At 40.2% G+C, this 19,325-nt stretch overlaps 12 non-coding genes and 4 pseudogenes across 12 annotated transcripts; all 16 read left to right on the top strand.

Annotated features, from left to right (window-relative positions):
* The first annotated feature begins 104 nt into the window (after positions 1 to 104).
* Positions 105 to 213, top strand: LOC120039246 (annotated as a pseudogene).
* A 693-nt stretch (positions 214 to 906) lies between these two features.
* On the top strand, positions 907 to 1,058 carry LOC120039252 (annotated as a pseudogene).
* A 7,005-nt stretch (positions 1,059 to 8,063) lies between these two features.
* Positions 8,064 to 8,225, top strand: LOC120039262. The gene has a single exon (XR_005475359.1). It is a non-coding gene; the product is annotated as a U1 spliceosomal RNA (small nuclear RNA).
* A 670-nt stretch (positions 8,226 to 8,895) lies between these two features.
* On the top strand, positions 8,896 to 9,014 carry LOC120039238. Its single transcript, XR_005475346.1, has one exon. It is a non-coding gene; the product is annotated as a 5S ribosomal RNA (ribosomal RNA).
* A 691-nt stretch (positions 9,015 to 9,705) lies between these two features.
* LOC120039251 lies at positions 9,706 to 9,852 on the top strand (annotated as a pseudogene).
* A 689-nt stretch (positions 9,853 to 10,541) lies between these two features.
* On the top strand, positions 10,542 to 10,660 carry LOC120039265. Its single transcript, XR_005475363.1, has one exon. It is a non-coding gene; the product is annotated as a 5S ribosomal RNA (ribosomal RNA).
* A 694-nt stretch (positions 10,661 to 11,354) lies between these two features.
* On the top strand, positions 11,355 to 11,512 carry LOC120039263. The gene has a single exon (XR_005475360.1). It is a non-coding gene; the product is annotated as a U1 spliceosomal RNA (small nuclear RNA).
* Positions 11,513 to 12,192: 680 nt separating this feature from the next.
* LOC120039264 lies at positions 12,193 to 12,311 on the top strand. The gene has a single exon (XR_005475361.1). It is a non-coding gene; the product is annotated as a 5S ribosomal RNA (ribosomal RNA).
* Positions 12,312 to 13,006: 695 nt separating this feature from the next.
* Positions 13,007 to 13,167, top strand: LOC120039261. The gene has a single exon (XR_005475358.1). It is a non-coding gene; the product is annotated as a U1 spliceosomal RNA (small nuclear RNA).
* A 682-nt stretch (positions 13,168 to 13,849) lies between these two features.
* On the top strand, positions 13,850 to 13,968 carry LOC120039259. Its single transcript, XR_005475357.1, has one exon. It is a non-coding gene; the product is annotated as a 5S ribosomal RNA (ribosomal RNA).
* A 694-nt stretch (positions 13,969 to 14,662) lies between these two features.
* Positions 14,663 to 14,823, top strand: LOC120039249. The gene has a single exon (XR_005475356.1). It is a non-coding gene; the product is annotated as a U1 spliceosomal RNA (small nuclear RNA).
* Positions 14,824 to 15,499: 676 nt separating this feature from the next.
* LOC120039245 lies at positions 15,500 to 15,620 on the top strand. The gene has a single exon (XR_005475353.1). It is a non-coding gene; the product is annotated as a 5S ribosomal RNA (ribosomal RNA).
* A 696-nt stretch (positions 15,621 to 16,316) lies between these two features.
* On the top strand, positions 16,317 to 16,471 carry LOC120039260 (annotated as a pseudogene).
* Positions 16,472 to 17,149: 678 nt separating this feature from the next.
* On the top strand, positions 17,150 to 17,268 carry LOC120039247. Its single transcript, XR_005475354.1, has one exon. It is a non-coding gene; the product is annotated as a 5S ribosomal RNA (ribosomal RNA).
* A 721-nt stretch (positions 17,269 to 17,989) lies between these two features.
* On the top strand, positions 17,990 to 18,154 carry LOC120039248. Its single transcript, XR_005475355.1, has one exon. It is a non-coding gene; the product is annotated as a U1 spliceosomal RNA (small nuclear RNA).
* Positions 18,155 to 18,822: 668 nt separating this feature from the next.
* LOC120039237 lies at positions 18,823 to 18,941 on the top strand. The gene has a single exon (XR_005475345.1). It is a non-coding gene; the product is annotated as a 5S ribosomal RNA (ribosomal RNA).
* Positions 18,942 to 19,325: the final 384 nt, after the last annotated feature.

The following is a 19,325-nucleotide window of genomic DNA, read 5'->3' as shown; positions in this document are numbered from 1 at the left end:
TTGAGTGAGCCAAAGTTCAAGCTGCTTATCTAATTGGTGAGAATGCAATGTCTGTTTATCAGACTCACTTTGACTTTATATGGTGTACCAAGAGATGTACCTTCGCTTACGGCCATACCAGCCTGAATATGCCTGATCTCGGAAGCTAAGCAGGGTCGGGCCTGGTTAGTACTTGGATGGGAGACCGCCTGGGAATACCAGGTGCTGTAAGCCTTTTGTCCACTAGGGGGTGTGGCATTATTTCATCAGCAACACTGCCTTGTAGTAAGCATTTGATGCTGAATTGACTAAATGCAGCTTCTATGGGCTAGTCTCCCCTGCCCTTTTAATACGATCAAAGTTCCTTGTGTTGTCAGGGAGCAACTGCCTTTTATTTATAAGACAAATAAGAATATTGTTACTGAATGCAGCTTGTGTGTGCTCTGTGCTCCCTCGCCCTGTTCAAATGATCAAAGGAAATAATGCTGGTGAGGAGTGGAACTGGACTGGTGTCTGATGGCCCTGTGTTTTCCATGTTGGAATTACAACCCTTCTTTTATGGAGTAAATCAAAAGCACAAGAGAATCTGAGATGTTATCGATAATAAATCAATTGGTTTCATGCATTTGTCTGTGTGTGTGTGTGTGTGTCTGAATGTGATTGTATTTCGTCATATCGCAAACATTTGTGATATCAGATAGGTTAAGATATTAAAAAGTAATTGGTGATTTTTTCGACAGTGTTGCATGATGGGAATCTAGTGGTTCACTGATATAATCTAGTAAACAAAATAAACTACTTTTTCACTACTCTGTGTGCAAGTGCATTCCTAAACGGCATTTAACGCAGGTCGATGTGATATGATATTATCAGAACACAAAGTGGTTACCGTTAGCGGAAAATGTTGGCACTGGAGAGACTTGCCCTCCACTAAGCAGAAGAGATACCGTGATCAAGAAGGTGGTTCACCCAGTGTGGGGCTCAGCCATTGCACTCTGGCTGTGCTGACCCCTTTGCGAATTTTCCAAATGTGGGAATCTCGAATTGCAAAATTTATGGTAGTGGTCGTTTGCGCTTTACCCTGATAGTCTTTGTTAATGATAAACCGTTGCTTGGCGGCAGGCTTAAGGATGACTTGAGTCAACTGACTGTGCTTATGGAGATCTTTGAAGTCAGTTGTGAAGGAGACTTTGTGGACCAATCGAAAGGTGGAAACATTTGTTTGTAGCAAAACATTGTTGGCATTTTGTCTAAACATTATGTTGCGAAATGCAGCATTGTATTTATGCCACGCTGGTACTTCAATCAAGAGATAGTTGAGAAGCCACTCTAACCCCCCCGGTCATGATGTGTCATACGCGCCCCATGCGCTTCCAATATGAAATTGTCCATACATGCGTTCCTCCTTAGCACAGAACAATGCAATAGGTTTTCAACATCCAGAGCTTTTGTGTATTTATTGTGGCTAGTAGGATAGCTGCATGGGAAACTGTTGCTGATGATGTATTTGTCAGAAGTCATTGTATTTGTCCGTTTTTTCCCACAAGGCTGAAATATGTGCCCTCGCTTTGAAATGTTAGCAAGGTTTGTTTGTATTTCATCCAACTATCTGTGCTAAAAAGTGATGGCTACAGTATATGTAATTTCTTCCACTTTTTGAGTGAGCCAAAGTTCAAGCTGCTTATCTAATTGGTGAGAATGCAATGTCTGTTTATCAGACTCACTTTGACTTTATATGGTGTACCAAGAGATGTACCTTCGCTTACGGCCATACCAGCCTGAATACGCATTTCCTGATTGGAGAAGTGACGACAGGTGCGAGTGTCTGAGCTGTGAGTGAGTGTTTGCTGGAGAGTGTTTGCTCGAGAGCTATTTTTGTTAATTAATTGGTTTTTGCAATATAATTTATTATTTTCTTCAGTTGAATAGTTTTAAGTTTGGTTAGTCTTCCCCCTTGCAGTTTTTCTGCTTGGGGGAGAGTTTTTTGGATTCATTTTTTTACTATGACGGACAACATGGAAAAGACAAACGGAATGGACAAAGACAACGAAAAGGCGCAACGGAAGAAAAATGAAGATAAAGAAGAAATGAAATATGGCAAGGAATACACGGTGGCAATTGAGTTGGAAGGAGAAGACAAGGTGACGACAATGGAACTACTAAGAGCAATTAAGGAGGTGTGTGGAGAGGTGGTGGGATGCCGAATGAAAGGGAGAAGAAGTACGAAATTACGATGAGAAATGAGAAAGGAAAAGAACGTCTAATGGATGGATTAAGAATAAAGGATACAAAGATTCTGGCGAGAGATATTAATGTGAAGGAAGTGGTGGTGTCGTTCATGAATCTCCCAGTATATGTAGAAGATGGTGTGATACTGGGCAAGCTGAGTAGCTGGGGAGTGGCGGCTGTCTCGGAGATAAGGAGGAGAGTTTGGCCAGGAACAGAGGTGGTTGACGGGACACGTTTCTGCAAGGTCAAGTTCACAGAAAAAGTGACATCATTACCTTATTCTACAAGAATTGAGACGTTGGAGGGAGCAGAATATTTCAGAGTCATCCATGACAAACAGGTCAGAGTGTGTCGTATGTGTATTCAACCCGGGCACATAGTTAAAGACTGCCCGGAATTTAAGTGTTTTAAGTGTGGCAATCAAGGACACTATGCGAGGGAATGTGATGGAGAGAAGGAAAGGAATTTTTGTGGTGGATGCAGAAAGAGAGTGGCGGAGTGCAACTGTGGAGAGGTTAGGGCTGGAGAGGGGAGTCAAACACTATTCGAGGAAGCAGTTGTATTGTCGAAAGAAGGAGAAGAAGATGGAGGAGAGGACGTGGTGGAGGGTGGAGAGACGGAGGAAGGAAGAAGGAAGAAGGACCAGAAGATAAATGAAATTGGGAGCAGTATGGACTCAGAAGTAAGAAGAGGGAGTTTTCAGGAGGAGGGGGGGAGTGGAATGGGGGGAAGCACGGGGGACTCACAGGTTTTGGGGGAAGGCACAGCACTAACAAGTAGCTCGGGGGGTGAAGAAATGGAGGGGGTTATGGAGTTGATGACAATACCAGAGACGGTGATGAGCACGGGGAGCACAACGACTATACAAGAAGCGGAGATGAATACGGGGAGCACAACGGATGTGGATGTCAAGAGGGTGAGTTGGCTGGAAAACATGGAATTGGAAGAGATATCGGATACGGAGGATGGAGAAAAGATTGAAAGAACGAGGGAAGGATACAGGAAGAGGAAAGCGGCGGGAAGAGGGGGAGAGAAAGGGTGGAAGAGGAAAGAAACTGGATAACAGGTAGAGGAAAATGAAATTATATTTTATCATTTTATTATTTATTAGAATGGTAAATATAATGTCAATAAATGCAAATGGATTGAGGACAATGGGAAAATTTAATAGAATAATAAAAATGAAGAAGTCAGATATTTTATGTATTCAAGAGACGCACTGGGATAATGTATGTGTTTTAGAAGTTAAAAAAATATGGAGGGATTTTATTTATGTAAACAACGGCAGAGGGAATTCAAGTGGGGTTGCTATTTTATTGAGGAGGGATGTGGTGGATAATGTGAAACAGATATATAATGATAATAATGGGAGGATTTTAATTGTAGATTTTGAATATATGAGTATGGTTTTTAGAATTATAAATATTTATGCGCCTAATACTGAAATAGAGCGCAAAGATTTATTTTTAGAAATAGGGAAATGGTGTGAGGGAAACTGTATTGTAGTTGGGGATTTTAATGTTAAAATGGATAGACTGGATATGACAAGAGGAGCTATTTTTAGAAGTGATGTATCTAGGGGGGTTTTAAAGAAGATGATGTTAGAAAAAGGAATAATTGATATATGGAGAGAGGAAAATCCAGAAAAAAGAGAATTTTCTAGAAGGCAGGTGGTTTTAGGGGATTTGAAACAAACGAGGATAGATCTGGTTTTAGTAAAAGAAGGTTTAAGGAATTTTATGAAAGATATTAAGTATGTTTTTACAACTTTTAGTGATCATGCAGGTTTAACATTTTCAGTGGGATTAGATAAGGAAAGAACAGGGGGTGGAATATGGTGTATGAATGCAGGGTATTTGGGAGATGAGGAATATGGGAAACAACTTAAATCTTTGATAGCATGTGAAATGGAGGATAAGCAGAAAGAGAATGATAAGTGTTCATGGTGGGATAAGGTTAAGGAAAAAATAAAAGTTTTTAGTATAGGATATGCAAGGAAAAAGAGAGGTAGGATGAAAAGAGAAGAAAATGAGTTGAGGGCTAAATTGGATAAAGAAATGAGGAAGTGTGACAGTGAACCTAATTATAATATAGGAAAGTTTTTGGAATTAAAAGCACAATTGACTAAATATGAAATAGATAAGTGTAAGGGTGCAATTATAAGAAGTAAGGCAAAGTATGTTTTGGAGGGGGAGAAATGTACTTCATTTTTTCTTGGTTTAGAGAAGAATAAACAGAGGAGAACATATATTAGAGAGATCGAAAATATAAAGGGTGAAGTTGTCAATGATTATGTAGAGGTTTTAGAAACAGTGCAGAATTTTTATAAGGATTTATTTAAGAAAGGGGAGGTGGATGAGGGGTGTGTAAAGGAGATATTGGATAGTGTGGATGTGCAAATTAATGTAGAGGATAAACAAATGTGTGATGGGAAGATAACATTGACTGAAGTTAAAGATGCGATTAAGGGTTTACAAGTAAATAAGAGTCCTGGAGTAGATGGAATAATTGCAGAGTTTTATAAAATATATGCCAGTTTTTTAGCACCTATTTTATTGGAAGTTTATCAATATATGGAGGATAATGATAGTATTTCTGAATCTATGGTGACAGGGCTGATAACGATTTTATATAAAAATAAGGGGAGTAAATTAAAATTGGAGAATTATAGGCCAATTAGTTTATTAAATTCGGATTATAAGATTTTAGCAAAGATACTGGCAAATAGAATGAAGCAAGTTTTAAATGATATTATAGCACCTACACAGAATTATAGTGTGCCTGGTAGAGATATTGCGGATACAATTAATACAATTAGAGATGTGATAAATAAAATGAATCATGATAAGATGGGGGGAATTGTTTTAAGCATAGATTTAAATAAAGCTTTTGATAGGGTGGAACATGATTTTATGTTTAGGGTAATGGATAAATATGGTTTTGGTAATAGAATAATAGGATGGATAAAATTATTATATAAGAAGGCAAAAAGTAGGGTGAAATGTAATGGGGTTTTAACCGATTCTTTTATTCTTGAGAGATCTGTGAGACAGGGGTGTCCTTTATCAGCTTTATTATTCGTTTTATCGGTAGAACCTTTAGCAGCATTTCTTAAAAGAGATAATCTTATAAATTGTGTAGAGACTCCGCAAGGAGGTTTTAGTTTGATACATCAATACGCAGATGATACCACTATAACAGTTAGAGATGAGGGTAGTGTAAAAAGGGTGATGGAGTGTTTTAAAGTATATGGACAAGCATCGGGTGCAAAGGTTAACATGGAGAAGTCAGTAGTAATGTATATTGGGAAGATTAATGAGGGGAATTTTCCTTTTAAAGTGGTTAAAGATTATTTTAAGGTATTAGGAGTGTTTTTAGGGGTGAAAGAAATGGAAGCTAGGGATTTGACATGGAGTGGTGTAATAAATAAAGTTAGAAAGGTGGTAAATATGTGGAGGGGGAGGTCTTTGAAATTAAAAGGGAAAGTAATTGTCATAAATTCATTGTTGATGTCAATATTTATTTATGTAATGAATGTTTTGGATATGCCAGAATGGGTTTTATCTGAAATGAATAAAATTGTAGTTGATTTTTTATGGGAAGGGAAGGGGGTGAGAATAGCTTTTAAAACTTTGATTGCAGGTTATGAGGAGGGGGGTTTGAAGTTGGTAGATTTAAGTGTAAGGAAAACAGCAATTAGAGTAAAAATGGTACGGAAATATTTATTTGGTGAATTGGATTATGGGTGGAAAAGGTTTTTTAAAGAGTATTTGCAGGAGGTTGGGAGGATGGGGGACAATGGTTTATTGATGAGTATGAAGAAGGAAATGTTAGGTAATATACCTTTGTTTTACAGAGAAGTGTTTGAGGCTTGGGGGCGGTTTTTACCAAATATTTATTATGAATGTACCAGTTTAGAAAATATTTTAAATCAGCCGATATTTTTAAATCCAAAGATAAAGTGCAATAATATGATGTTGTTTTGTAAATATTTTATGAGGGCTGGGATGAGGCAGATAGGTGACATAGCATATGAGGTAATTCCTGGGTTTCTTCCATTTCAGGCTATATATGACAATGTGGTTGAAGTAGATGAAGAAATAAGTAAAACTACTGTGGAGAATATGTACAAGAAAATATTAGGATGTATTCCCGGGGAGTGGGTGATTTTAATAAACAAAGAGGTGGTCAAAAGATCTAGGGCTTTACCAGTTTTATATTATGAAAGTAATGGGGAGAAACATGATTTATCAGGGCTAAAAGTTAAAATGGTTTATAGAAAATGTATTTTAAAAGAGATAAAAAGTCCTGCTGCGGAGAAAGTGTGGTCTAGGGTGTTTCCAAACATGGATGTAAAATCAATATGGAAGAATGTAAATGTAAAATATAATTTTATAGAATGTGAAGACAATGATTTTAAATTGAAACATAATAGGATTTTTACAAATGTGGTTTTGCATCAAATAAATAGGGATATTAAAAGAGAATGCGATATTTGTGGTACGGGGGTGGAAAATTTGATGCACTTTTTTATTGAATGTAGTAGGTTGAAAGACTTTCACGAGTTTTTAAAAGGAGCTTTTAGTAAAACATTGGGGAGAAGAGATTTTTACTGGGGTGGAGTGGAGGAGGTTGTTTCTTTTTGGTGTAAATGGGAAAAGTAAAGTTTTAAATTTTAATTTGGTGAATTTTATACTAAGTCATGCTAGATATGCGATAAGATTAAGAAGGAATTTAGGTCATTATGAAGGGAAAATTGTGAGTGTGGAAGGTTTTTTTAGGAGCATATTAGAGAGAGATATAGAGATAATATATAGATACGGTGGAGGAAATTTTGAAAAATTGTTTGTGTGGGGGAGTACTTTTATTGAAATTCTGTCAAATGGGAAACTTGTATTTCATTATTAAGTGGATTTAGTGGATGATTGTGTTTTTTAATAGGTTTTATTTTATTTATTTTTGATTTTTTGATTTTGTAAAAGGATGAATTGTTCATCCTTTTTTATTATTGATTGAATGTTGTAAATATTATGTGTTTTTTCATAATAAAAGATAAAAAAAAAAAAAATATGCCCGATCTCGTCTGATCTCGGAAGCTAAGCAGGGTCGGGCCTGGTTAGTACTTGGATGGGAGACCGCCTGGGAATACCAGGTGCTGTAAGCCTTTTGTCCACTAGGGGGTGTGGCATTATTTCATCAGCAACACTGCCTTGTAGTAAGCATTTGATGCTGAATTGACTAAATGCAGCTTCTATGGGCTAGTCTCCCCTGCCCTTTTAATACGATCAAAGTTCCTTGTGTTGTCAGGGAGCAACTGCCTTTTATTTATAAGACAAATAAGAATATTGTTACTGAATGCAGCTTGTGTGTGCTCTGTGCTCCCTCGCCCTGTTCAAATGATCAAAGGAAATAATGCTGGTGAGGAGTGGAACTGGACTGGTGTCTGATGGCCCTGTGTTTTCCATGTTGGAATTACAACCCTTCTTTTATGGAGTAAATCAAAAGCACAAGAGAATCTGAGATGTTATCGATAATAAATCAATTGGTTTCATGCATTTGTCTGTGTGTGTGTGTGTGTCTGAATGTGATTGTATTTCGTCATATCGCAAACATTTGTGATATCAGATAGGTTAAGATATTAAAAAGTAATTGGTGATTTTTTCGACAGTGTTGCATGATGGGAATCTAGTGGTTCACTGATATAATCTAGTAAACAAAATAAACTACTTTTTCACCACTCTGTGTGCAAGTGCATTCCTAAACGGCATTTAACGCAGGTCGATGTGATATGATATTATCACAACAAAAAGTGGTTCCCGTTAGCGGAAAATGTTGGCACTGGAGAGACTTGCCCTCCACTAAGCAGAAGATTTACTGTGATCAAGAAGGTCGTTCACCCAGTGTGGGGCTCAGCCATTCCACTCTGGCTGGGCTGACCCCTTTTGAATTTTCCAAATATGGGAATCTCGAATGCAAAATTTATGGTAGTGGTCGTTTGCAAATTTTGCGCTTTACCCTGATGTCTTTGTTAATGATAAACCGTTGCTTGGCGGCAGGCTTAAGGATGACTTGAGTCAACCTGACTGTGCTTATGGAGATCTTTGAAGTCAGTTGTGAAAGAGACTTTGTGGACCAATCGAAAGGTGGAAACATTTGTTTGTAGCAAAACATTGTTGGCATTTTGTCGAAACATTATGTTGCGAAATGCAGCATTGTATTTATGCCACGCTGGTACTTCAATCAAGAGATAGTTGAGAAGCCACTCTAACCCCCCCCCCGGTCATGATGTGTCATGCGCTTCCAATATGAAATTGTCCATACATGCGTTCCTCCTTAGCACAGAACAATGCAATAGGTTTTCAACATCCAGAGCTTTTGTGTATTTATTGTGGCTAGTAGGATAGCTGCATGGGAAACTGTTGCTGATGATGTATTTGTCAGAAGTCATTGTATTTGTCCGTTTTTTCCCACAAGGCTGAAATATGTGCCCTCGCTTTGAAATGTTAGCAAGGTTTGTTTGTATTTCATCCAACTATCTGTGCTAAAAAGTGATGGCTACAGTATATGTAATTTCTTCCACTTTTTGAGTGAGCCAAAGTTCAAGCTGCTTATCTAATTGGTGAGAATGCAATGTCTGTTTATCAGACTCACTTTGACTTTATATGGTGTACCAAGAGATGTTCCTTCGCTTACGGCCATACCAGCCTGAATACGCCCGATCTCGTCTGATCTCGGAAGCTAAGCAGGGTCGGGCCTGGTTAGTACTTGGATGGGAGACCGCCTGGGAATACCAGGTGCTGTAAGCCTTTTGTCCACTAGGGGGTGTGGCATTATTTCATCAGCAACACTGCCTTGTAGTAAGCATTTGATGCTGAATTGACTAAATGCAGCTTCTATGGGCTAGTCTCCCCTGCCCTTTTAATACGATCAAAGTTCCTTGTGTTGTCAGGGAGCAACTGCCTTTTATGCATAAGACAAATAAGAATATTGTTACTGAATGCAGCTTGTGTGTGCTCTGTGCTCCCTCGCCCTGTTCAAATGATCAAAGGAAATAATGCTGGTGAGGAGTGGAACTGGACTGGTGTCTGATGGCCCTGTGTTTTCCATGTTGGAATTACAACCCTTCTTTTATGGAGTAAATCAAAAGCACAAGAGAATCTGAGATGTTATCGATAATAAATCAATTGGTTTCATGCATTTGTCTGTGTGTGTGTGTGTGTCTGAATGTGATTGTATTTCGTCATATCGCAAACATTTGTGATATCAGATAGGTTAAGATATTAAAAAGTAATTGGTGATTTTTTCGACAGTGTTGCATGATGGGAATCTAGTGGTTCACTGATATAATCTAGTAAACAAAATAAACTACTTTTTCACCACTCTGTGTGCAAGTGCATTCCTAAACGGCATTTAACGCAGGTCGATGTGATATGATATTATCAGAACACAAAGTGGTTACCGTTAGCGGAAAATGTTGGCACTGGAGAGACTTGCCCTCCACTAAGCAGAAGAGATACCGTGATCAAGAAGGTGGTTCACCCAGTGTGGGGCTCAGCCATTGCACTCTGGCTGTGCTGACCCCTTGCGAATTTTCCAAATGTGGGAATCTCGATTGCAAAATTTATGGTAGTGCTCGTTTGATCTTTACCCTGATATCTTTGTTAATGATAAACCTGTTGCTTGGCGGCAGGCTTAAGGATGACTTGAGTCAACTGACTGTGCTTATGGAGATCTTTGAAGTCAGTTGTGAAGAGACTTTGTGGACCAATCGAAAGGTGGAAACATTTGTTTGTAGCAAAACTATTGTTGGCATTTTGTCGAAACATTATGTTGCGAAATGCAGCATTGTATTTATGCCACGCTGGTACTTCAATCAAGAGATAGTTGAGAAGCCACTCTAACCCCCCCCCCGGTCATGATGTGTCATACGCGCCCATGCGCTTCCAATATGAAATTGTCCATACATGCGTTCCTCCTTAGCACAGAACAATGCAATAGGTTTTCAACATCCAGAGCTTTTGTGTATTTATTGTGGCTAGTAGGATAGCTGCATGGGAAACTGTTGCTGAATGATGTATTTGTCAGAAGTCATTGTATTTGTCCGTTTTTTCCCACAAGGCTGAAATATGTGCCCTCGCTTTGAAATGTTAGCAAGGTTTGTTTGTATTTCATCCAACTATCTGTGCTAAAAAGTGATGGCTACAGTATATGTAATTTCTTCCACTTTACTGAGTGAGCCAAAGTTCAAGCTGCTTATCTAATTGGTGAGAATGCAATGTCTGTTTATCAGACTCACTTTGACTTTATATGGTGTACCAAGAGATTAGTCCTTCGCTTACGGCCATACCAGCCTGAATACGCCCGATCTCGTCTGATCTCGGAAGCTAAGCAGGGTCGGGCCTGGTTAGTACTTGGATGGGAGACCGCCTGGGAATACCAGGTGCTGTAAGCCTTTTGTCCACTAGGGTGTGCTGGCATTATTTCATCAGCAACACTGCCTTGTAGTAAGCATTTGATGCTGAATTGACTAAATGCAGCTTCTATGGGCTAGTCTCCCCTGCCCTTTTAATACGATCAAAGTTCCTTGTGTTGTCAGGGAGCAACTGCCTTTTATGCATAAGACAAATAAGAATATTGTTACTGAATGCAGCTTGTGTGTGCTCTGTGCTCCCTCGCCCTGTTCAAATGATCAAAGGAAATAATGCTGGTGAGGAGTGGAACTGGACTGGTGTCTGATGGCCCTGTGTTTTCCATGTTGGAATTACAACCCTTCTTTTATGGAGTAAATCAAAAGCACAAGAGAATCTGAGATGTTATCGATAATAAATCAATTGGTTTCATGCATTTGTCTGTGTGTGTGTGTGTGTGTCTGAATGTGATTGTATTTCGTCATATCGCAAACATTTGTGATATCAGATAGGTTAAGATATTAAAAAGTAATTGGTGATTTTTTCGACAGTGTTGCATGATGGGAATCTAGTGGTTCACTGATATAATCTAGTAAACAAAATAAACTACTTTTTCACCACTCTGTGTGCAAGTGCATTCCTAAACGGCATTTAACGCAGGTCGATGTGATATGATATTATCACAACAAAAAGTGGTTCCCGTTAGCGGAAAATGTTGGCACTGGAGAGACTTGCCCTCCACTAAGCAGAAGAGATACTGTGATCAAGAAGGTGGTTGACCCAGTGTGGGGCTCAGCCATTCCACTCTGGCTGGGCTGACCCCTTTTGAATTTTCCAAATGTGGGAATCTCGAATGCAAAATTATGGTAGTGGTTCAAATATGTTCGTTTGCGCTTTACCCTGATATCTTTGTTAATGATAAACCGTTGCTTGGCGGCAGGCTTAAGGATGACTTGAGTCAACTGACTGTGCTTATGGAGATCTTTGAAGTCAGTTGTGAAAGAGACTTTGTGGACCAATCGAAAGGTGGAAACATTTGTTTGTAGCAAAACATTGTTGGCATTTTGTCGAAACATTATGTTGCGAAATGCAGCATTGTATTTATGCCACGCTGGTACTTCAATCAAGAGATAGTTGAGAAGCCACTCTAACCCCCCCTGGTCATGCTGTGTCATACGCCCATGCGCTTCCAATATGAAATTGTCCATACATGCGTTCCTCCTTAGCACAGAACAATGCAATAGGTTTTCAACATCCAGAGCTTTTGTGTATTTATTGTGGCTAGTAGGATAGCTGCATGGGAAACTGTTGCTGATGATGTATTTGTCAGAAGTCATTGTATTTGTCCGTTTTTTCCCACAAGGCTGAAATATGTGCCCTCGCTTTGAAATGTTAGCAAGGTTTGTTTGTATTTCATCCAACTATCTGTGCTAAAAAGTGATGGCTACAGTATATGTAATTTCTTCCACTTACTGAGTGAGCCAAAGTTCAAGCTGCTTATCTAATTGGTGAGAATGCAATGTCTGTTTATCAGACTCACTTTGACTTTATATGGTGTACCAAGAGTATGTCCTTCGCTTACGGCCATACCAGCCTGAATACGCCCGATCTCGTCTGATCTCGGAAGCTAAGCAGGGTCGGGCCTGGTTAGTACTTGGATGGGAGACCGCCTGGGAATACCAGGTGCTGTAAGCCTTTTGTCCACTAGGGGGTGTGGCATTATTTCATCAGCAACACTGCCTTGTAGTAAGCATTTGATGCTGAATTGACTAAATGCAGCTTCTATGGGCTAGTCTCCCCTGCCCTTTTAATACGATCAAAGTTCCTTGTGTTGTCAGGGAGCAACTGCCTTTTATGCATAAGACAAATAAGAATATTGTTACTGAATGCAGCTTGTGTGTGCTCTGTGCTCCCTCGCCCTGTTCAAATGATCAAAGGAAATAATGCTGGTGAGGAGTGGAACTGGACTGGTGTCTGATGGCCCTGTGTTTTCCATGTTGGAATTACAACCCTTCTTTTATGGAGTAAATCAAAAGCACAAGAGAATCTGAGATGTTATCGATAATAAATCAATTGGTTTCATGCATTTGTCTGTGTGTGTGTGTGTGTGTGTCTGAATGTGATTGTATTTCGTCATATCGCAAACATTTGTGATATCAGATAGGTTAAGATATTAAAAAGTAATTGGTGATTTTTTCGACAGTGTTGCATGATGGGAATCTAGTGGTTCACTGATATAATCTAGTAAACAAAATAAACTACTTTTTCACCACTCTGTGTGCAAGTGCATTCCTAAACGGCATTTAACGCAGGTCGATGTGATATGATATTATCACAACAAAAAGTGGTTACCGTTAGCGGAAAATGTTGGCACTGGAGAGACTTGCCCTCCACTAAGCAGAAGAGATACTGTGATCAAGAAGGTGGTTGCACCCAGTGTGGGGCTCAGCCATTCCACTCTGGCTGTGCTGACCCCTTTGGAATTTTCCAAATAGTGGGAATCTCGAATTGCAAAATTTATGGTAGGTTGCAATTAGTGGTCGTTTGCGCTTTACCCTGATATCTTTGTTAATGATAAACCGTTGCTTGGCGGCAGGCTTAAGGATGACTTGAGTCAACCGACTGTGCTTATGGAGATCTTTGAAGTCAGTTGTGAAAGAGACTTTGTGGACCAATCGAAAGGTGGAAACATTTGTTTGTAGCAAAACATTGTTGGCATTTTGTCGAAACATTATGTTGCGAAATGCAGCATTGTATTTATGCCACGCTGGTACTTCAATCAAGAGATAGTTGAGAAGCCACTCTAACCCCCCCCTGGTCATGATGTGTCATACGCCCATGCGCTTCCAATATGAAATTGTCCATACATGCGTTCCTCCTTAGCACAGAACAATGCAATAGGTTTTCAACATCCAGAGCTTTTGTGTATTTATTGTGGCTAGTAGGATAGCTGCATGGGAAACTGTTGCTGATGATGTATTTGTCAGAAGTCATTGTATTTGTCCGTTTTTTCCCACAAGGCTGAAATATGTGCCCTCGCTTTGAAATGTTAGCAAGGTTTGTTTGTATTTCATCCAACTATCTGTGCTAAAAAGTGATGGCTACAGTATATGTAATTTCTTCCACTTTTTGAGTGAGCCAAAGTTCAAGCTGCTTATCTAATTGGTGAGAATGCAATGTCTGTTTATCAGACTCACTTTGACTTTATATGGTGTACCAAGAGTATGTCCTTCGCTTACGGCCATACCAGCCTGAATACGCCCGATCTCGTCTGATCTCGGAAGCTAAGCAGGGTCGGGCCTGGTTAGTACTTGGATGGGAGACCGCCTGGGAATACCAGGTGCTGTAAGCCTTTTGTCCACTAGGGTGTGCTGGCATTATTTCATCAGCAACACTGCCTTGTAGTAAGCATTTGATGCTGAATTGACTAAATGCAGCTTCTATGGGCTAGTCTCCCCTGCCCTTTTAATACGATCAAAGTTCCTTGTGTTGTCAGGGAGCAACTGCCTTTTATGCATAAGACAAATAAGAATATTGTTACTGAATGCAGCTTGTGTGTGCTCTGTGCTCCCTCGCCCTGTTCAAATGATCAAAGGAAATAATGCTGGTGAGGAGTGGAACTGGACTGGTGTCTGATGGCCCTGTGTTTTCCATGTTGGAATTACAACCCTTCTTTTATGGAGTAAATCAAAAGCACAAGAGAATCTGAGATGTTATCGATAATAAATCAATTGGTTTCATGCATTTGTCTGTGTGTGTGTGTGTGTGTCTGAATGTGATTGTATTTCGTCATATCGCAAACATTTGTGATATCAGATAGGTTAAGATATTAAAAAGTAATTGGTGATTTTTTCGACAGTGTTGCATGATGGGAATCTAGTGGTTCACTGATATAATCTAGTAAACAAAATAAACTACTTTTTCACCACTCTGTGTGCAAGTGCATTCCTAAACGGCATTTAACGCAGGTCGATGTGATATGATATTATCAGAACACAAAGTGGTTCCCGTTAGCGGAAAATGTTGGCACTGGAGAGACTTGCCCTCCACTAAGCAGAAGAGATACTGTGATCAAGAAGGTGGTTGACCCAGTGTGGGGCTCAGCCATTCCACTCTGGCTGGGCTGACCCCTTTTGAATTTTCCAAATGTGGGAATCTCGAATTGCAAAATTTATGGTAGTGGGGACTGCGTTCGCGCTTTACCCTGATGTCTTTGTTAATGATAAACCGTTGCTTGGCGGCAGGCTTAAGGATGACTTGAGTCAACTGACTGTGCTTATGGAGATCTTTGAAGTCAGTTGTGAAAGAGACTTTGTGGACCAATCGAAAGGTGGAAACATTTGTTTGTAGCAAAACATTGTTGGCATTTTGTCGAAACATTATGTTGCGAAATGCAGCATTGTATTTATGCCACGCTGGTACTTCAATCAAGAGATAGTTGAGAAGCCAGCTCTAACCCCCCCCTGGTCATGATGTGTCATACGCCCCATGCGCTTCCAATATGAAATTGTCCATACATGCGTTCCTCCTTAGCACAGAACAATGCAATAGGTTTTCAACATCCAGAGCTTTTGTGTATTTATTGTGGCTAGTAGGATAGCTGCATGGGAAACTGTTGCTGATGATGTATTTGTCAGAAGTCATTGTATTTGTCCGTTTTTTCCCACAAGGCTGAAATATGTGCCCTCGCTTTGAAATGTTAGCAAGGTTTGTTTGTATTTCATCCAACTATCTGTGCTAAAAAGTGATGGCTACAGTATATGTAATTTCTTCCACTTATTGAGTGAGCCAAAGTTCAAGCTGCTTATCTAATTGGTGAGAATGCAATGTCTGTTTATCAGACTCACTTTGACTTTATATGGTGTACCAAGAGTATGTCCTTCGCTTACGGCCATACCAGCCTGGAATACGCCCGATCTCGTCTGATCTCGGAAGCTAAGCAGGGTCGGGCCTGGTTAGTACTTGGATGGGAGACCTGCCTGGGAATACCAGGTGCTGTAAGCCTTTTGTCCACTAGGGTGTGCTGGCATTATTTCATCAGCAACACTGCCTTGTAGTAAGCATTTGATGCTGAATTGACTAAATGCAGCTTCTATGGGCTAGTCTCCCCTGCCCTTTTAATACGATCAAAGTTCCTTGTGTTGTCAGGGAGCAACTGCCTTTTATGCATAAGACAAATAAGAATATTGTTACTGAATGCAGCTTGTGTGTGCTCTGTGCTCCCTCGCCCTGTTCAAATGATCAAAGGAAATAATGCTGGTGAGGAGTGGAACTGGACTGGTGTCTGATGGCCCTGTGTTTTCCATGTTGGAATTACAACCCTTCTTTTATGGAGTAAATCAAAAGCACAAGAGAATCTGAGATGTTATCGATAATAAATCAATTGGTTTCATGCATTTGTCTGTGTGTGTGTGTGTGTGTGTCTGAATGTGATTGTATTTCGTCATATCGCAAACATTTGTGATATCAGATAGGTTAAGATATTAAAAAGTAATTGGTGATTTTTTCGACAGTGTTGCATGATGGGAATCTAGTGGTTCACTGATATAATCTAGTAAACAAAATAAACTACTTTTTCACCACTCTGTGTGCAAGTGCATTCCTAAACGGCATTTAACGCAGGTCGATGTGATATGATATTATCAGAACACAAAGTGGTTACCATTAGCGGAAAATGTTGGCACTGGAGACACTTGCCCTCCACTAAGCAGAAGAGATACTGTGATCAAGAAGGTGGTTGACCCAGTGTGGGGCTCAGCCATTGCACTCTGGCTGTGCTGACCCCTTGTGAATTTTCCAAATGTGGGAATCTCGATTGCAAAATTTATGGTAGTGGCTCGTTTGCGCTTTACCCTGATGTCTTTGTTAATGATAAACCGTTGCTTGGCGGCAGGCTTAAGGATGACTTGAGTCAACTGACTGTGCTTATGGAGATCTTTGAAGTCAGTTGTGAAAGAGACTTTGTGGACCAATCGAAAGGTGGAAACATTTGTTTGTAGCAAAACATTGTTGGCATTTTGTCGAAACATTATGTTGCGAAATGCAGCATTGTATTTATGCCACGCTGGTACTTCAATCAAGAGATAGTTGAGAAGCCACTCTAACCCCCCCCGGTCATGATGTGTCATACGCGCCCCATGCGCTTCCAATATGAAATTGTCCATACATGCGTTCCTCCTTAGCACAGAACAATGCAATAGGTTTTCAACATCCAGAGCTTTTGTGTATTTATTCTGGCTAGTAGGATAGCTGCATGGGAAACTGTTGCTGATGATGTATTTGTCAGAAGTCATTGTATTTGTCCGTTTTTTCCCACAAGGCTGAAATATGTGCCCTCGCTTTGAAATGTTAGCAAGGTTTGTTTGTATTTCATCCAACTATCTGTGCTAAAAAGTGATGGCTACAGTATATGTAATTTCTTCCACTTACTTGAGTGAGCCAAAGTTCAGGCTGCTTATCTAATTGGTGAGAATGCAATGTCTGTTTATCAGACTCACTTTGACTTTATATGGTGTACCAAGAGTATGTCCTTCGCTTACGGCCATACCAGCCTGAATACGCCCGATCTCGTCTGATCTCGGAAGCTAAGCAGGGTCGGGCCTGGTTAGTACTTGGATGGGAGACCGCCTGGGAATACCAGGTGCTGTAAGCCTTTTGTCCACTAGGGTGTGCTGGCATTATTTCATCAGCAACACTGCCTTGTAGTAAGCATTTGATGCTGAATTGACTAAATGCAGCTTCTATGGGCTAGTCTCCCCTGCCCTTTTAATACAATCAAAGTTCCTTGTGTTGTCAGGGAGCAACTGCCTTTTATGCATAAGACAAATAAGAATATTGTTACTGAATGCAGCTTGTGTGTGCTCTTGTGCTCCCTCGCCCTGTTCAAATGATCAAAGGAAATAATGCTGGTGAGGAGTGGAACTGGACTGGTGTCTGATGGCCCTGTGTTTTCCATGTTGGAATTACAACCCTTCTTTTACTGGAGTAAATCAAAAGCTACAAGAGAATGTGAGATGTTATCGATAATAAATCAATTGCTTTCATGCATTTGTCTGTGTGTGTGTGTGTGTGTGTGTGTCTGAATGTGATTTTATTTCGTCATATCGCATACATTTGTGATATCAGACAGGTTAAGATATTAAAAAGTCATTGGTGATTTTTCTACAGTGTTGCATGATGGGAATCTAGTGGTTCACTGATATAATCTAGTAAACAAAATGAACTACTTTTTCACCACTCTGTCTGCAAGTGCATTCCTAAACGGCATTTAACGCAGGTCGATGTGATGTGATATTATCGGAACACAAAGTGGTTACCATTAGCCGAAAATGTTGGCACTGGAGACACTTGCCCTCCACCGATGACTATAACTCATACTTACCTGGCAAGGGAGATACCGTGATCAAGAAAGGCGGTTCACCCAGGGCGAGGCTTAGCCATTGCACGCCAGCTATGCTGACCCCTGTGAATTTCCCAAATGTGGAAATCTCGATTGCATAATTTATGGTAGTGGGGGACTGCGTCCGCGCTCTCCCCTGATGTCTTGTTTAATGACAAACCGTTGCTTGGCGGCAAGCTTGAGGATGACTTGAGCCAATTGCCCGTGCTTATGGAGATCTTTGAAGTCAGTTGTGAAAGACACTTTGTGGACCAATTGAAAGGTAGAAACATTTGTTTGTAGCCAAACATTGTTGACATTTTGTGGAAACATCATGTTGCGAAATGCAGCATGGTATTTATGCCACGCTGGTACTTCAATCAAGAGATAGTTGAGAAGCCGCTCTAACCCCCATGGTCATGATGTGTCATACGCCCATGCGCTTACAATATGAAATTGTCCATACATGCGCTCCTCCTTGACACAGAACAATGCAATAGGTTTTCAACATTCAGAGATTTTGTGTATTTATTCTGGCTAGTAGGATAGCTGCATGGGAAACTGTTGCTAATGATGTATTTGTCAGAAGTCATTGTATTTGTCCGTTTTTTCCCACAAGGCTGAAATATGTGCCCTCGCTTTGAAATGTTAGCAAGGTTGGTTTGTATTTCATCCAACTATCTGTGCTAAAAAGTGATGGCTACAGTATATGTAATTTCTTCCACTTTCTGAGTGACCCAAAGTTCAGGCTGCTTATCTAATTGGTGAAAATGTCTGTTTATCAGACTCACTTTGACTTTATATGGTGTACCAAGAGTTAGTCATTTCGCTTACGGCCATACCAGCCTGAATACGCCCGATCTCGTCTGATCTCGGAAGCTAAGCAGGGTCGGGCCTGGTTAGTACTTGGATGGGAGACCGCCTGGGAATACCAGGTGCTGTAAGCCTTTTGTCCACTAGGGTGTGCTCTGGCATTATTTCATCAGCAACACTGCCTTGTAGTAAGCATTTGATGCTGAATTGACTAAATGCCGCTTCTATGGGCTAGTCTCCCCTGCCCTTTTAATACAATCAAAGTTCCTTGTGTTGTCAGGGAGCAACTGCCTTTTATGCATAAGACAAATAAGAATATTGTTACTGAATGCAGCTTGTGTGTGCTCTTGTGCTCCCTCGCCCTGTTCAAATGATCAAAGGAAATAATGCTGGTGAGGAGTGGAACTGGACTGGTGTCTGATGGCCCTGTGTTTTCCATGGTGGAATTACAACCCTTCTTTTATGGCGTAAATCAAAAGCTACAAGAGAATGCTGAGATGTTATCGATAATAAATCAA

Source organism: Salvelinus namaycush, unplaced genomic scaffold, assembly GCF_016432855.1.
Source record: "Salvelinus namaycush isolate Seneca unplaced genomic scaffold, SaNama_1.0 Scaffold2602, whole genome shotgun sequence".
Lineage (NCBI taxonomy): Eukaryota > Metazoa > Chordata > Actinopteri > Salmoniformes > Salmonidae > Salvelinus > Salvelinus namaycush.
Note: the sequence above shows the minus strand (reverse complement) of the source record. Positions and strands in the feature narration are given on the sequence as shown.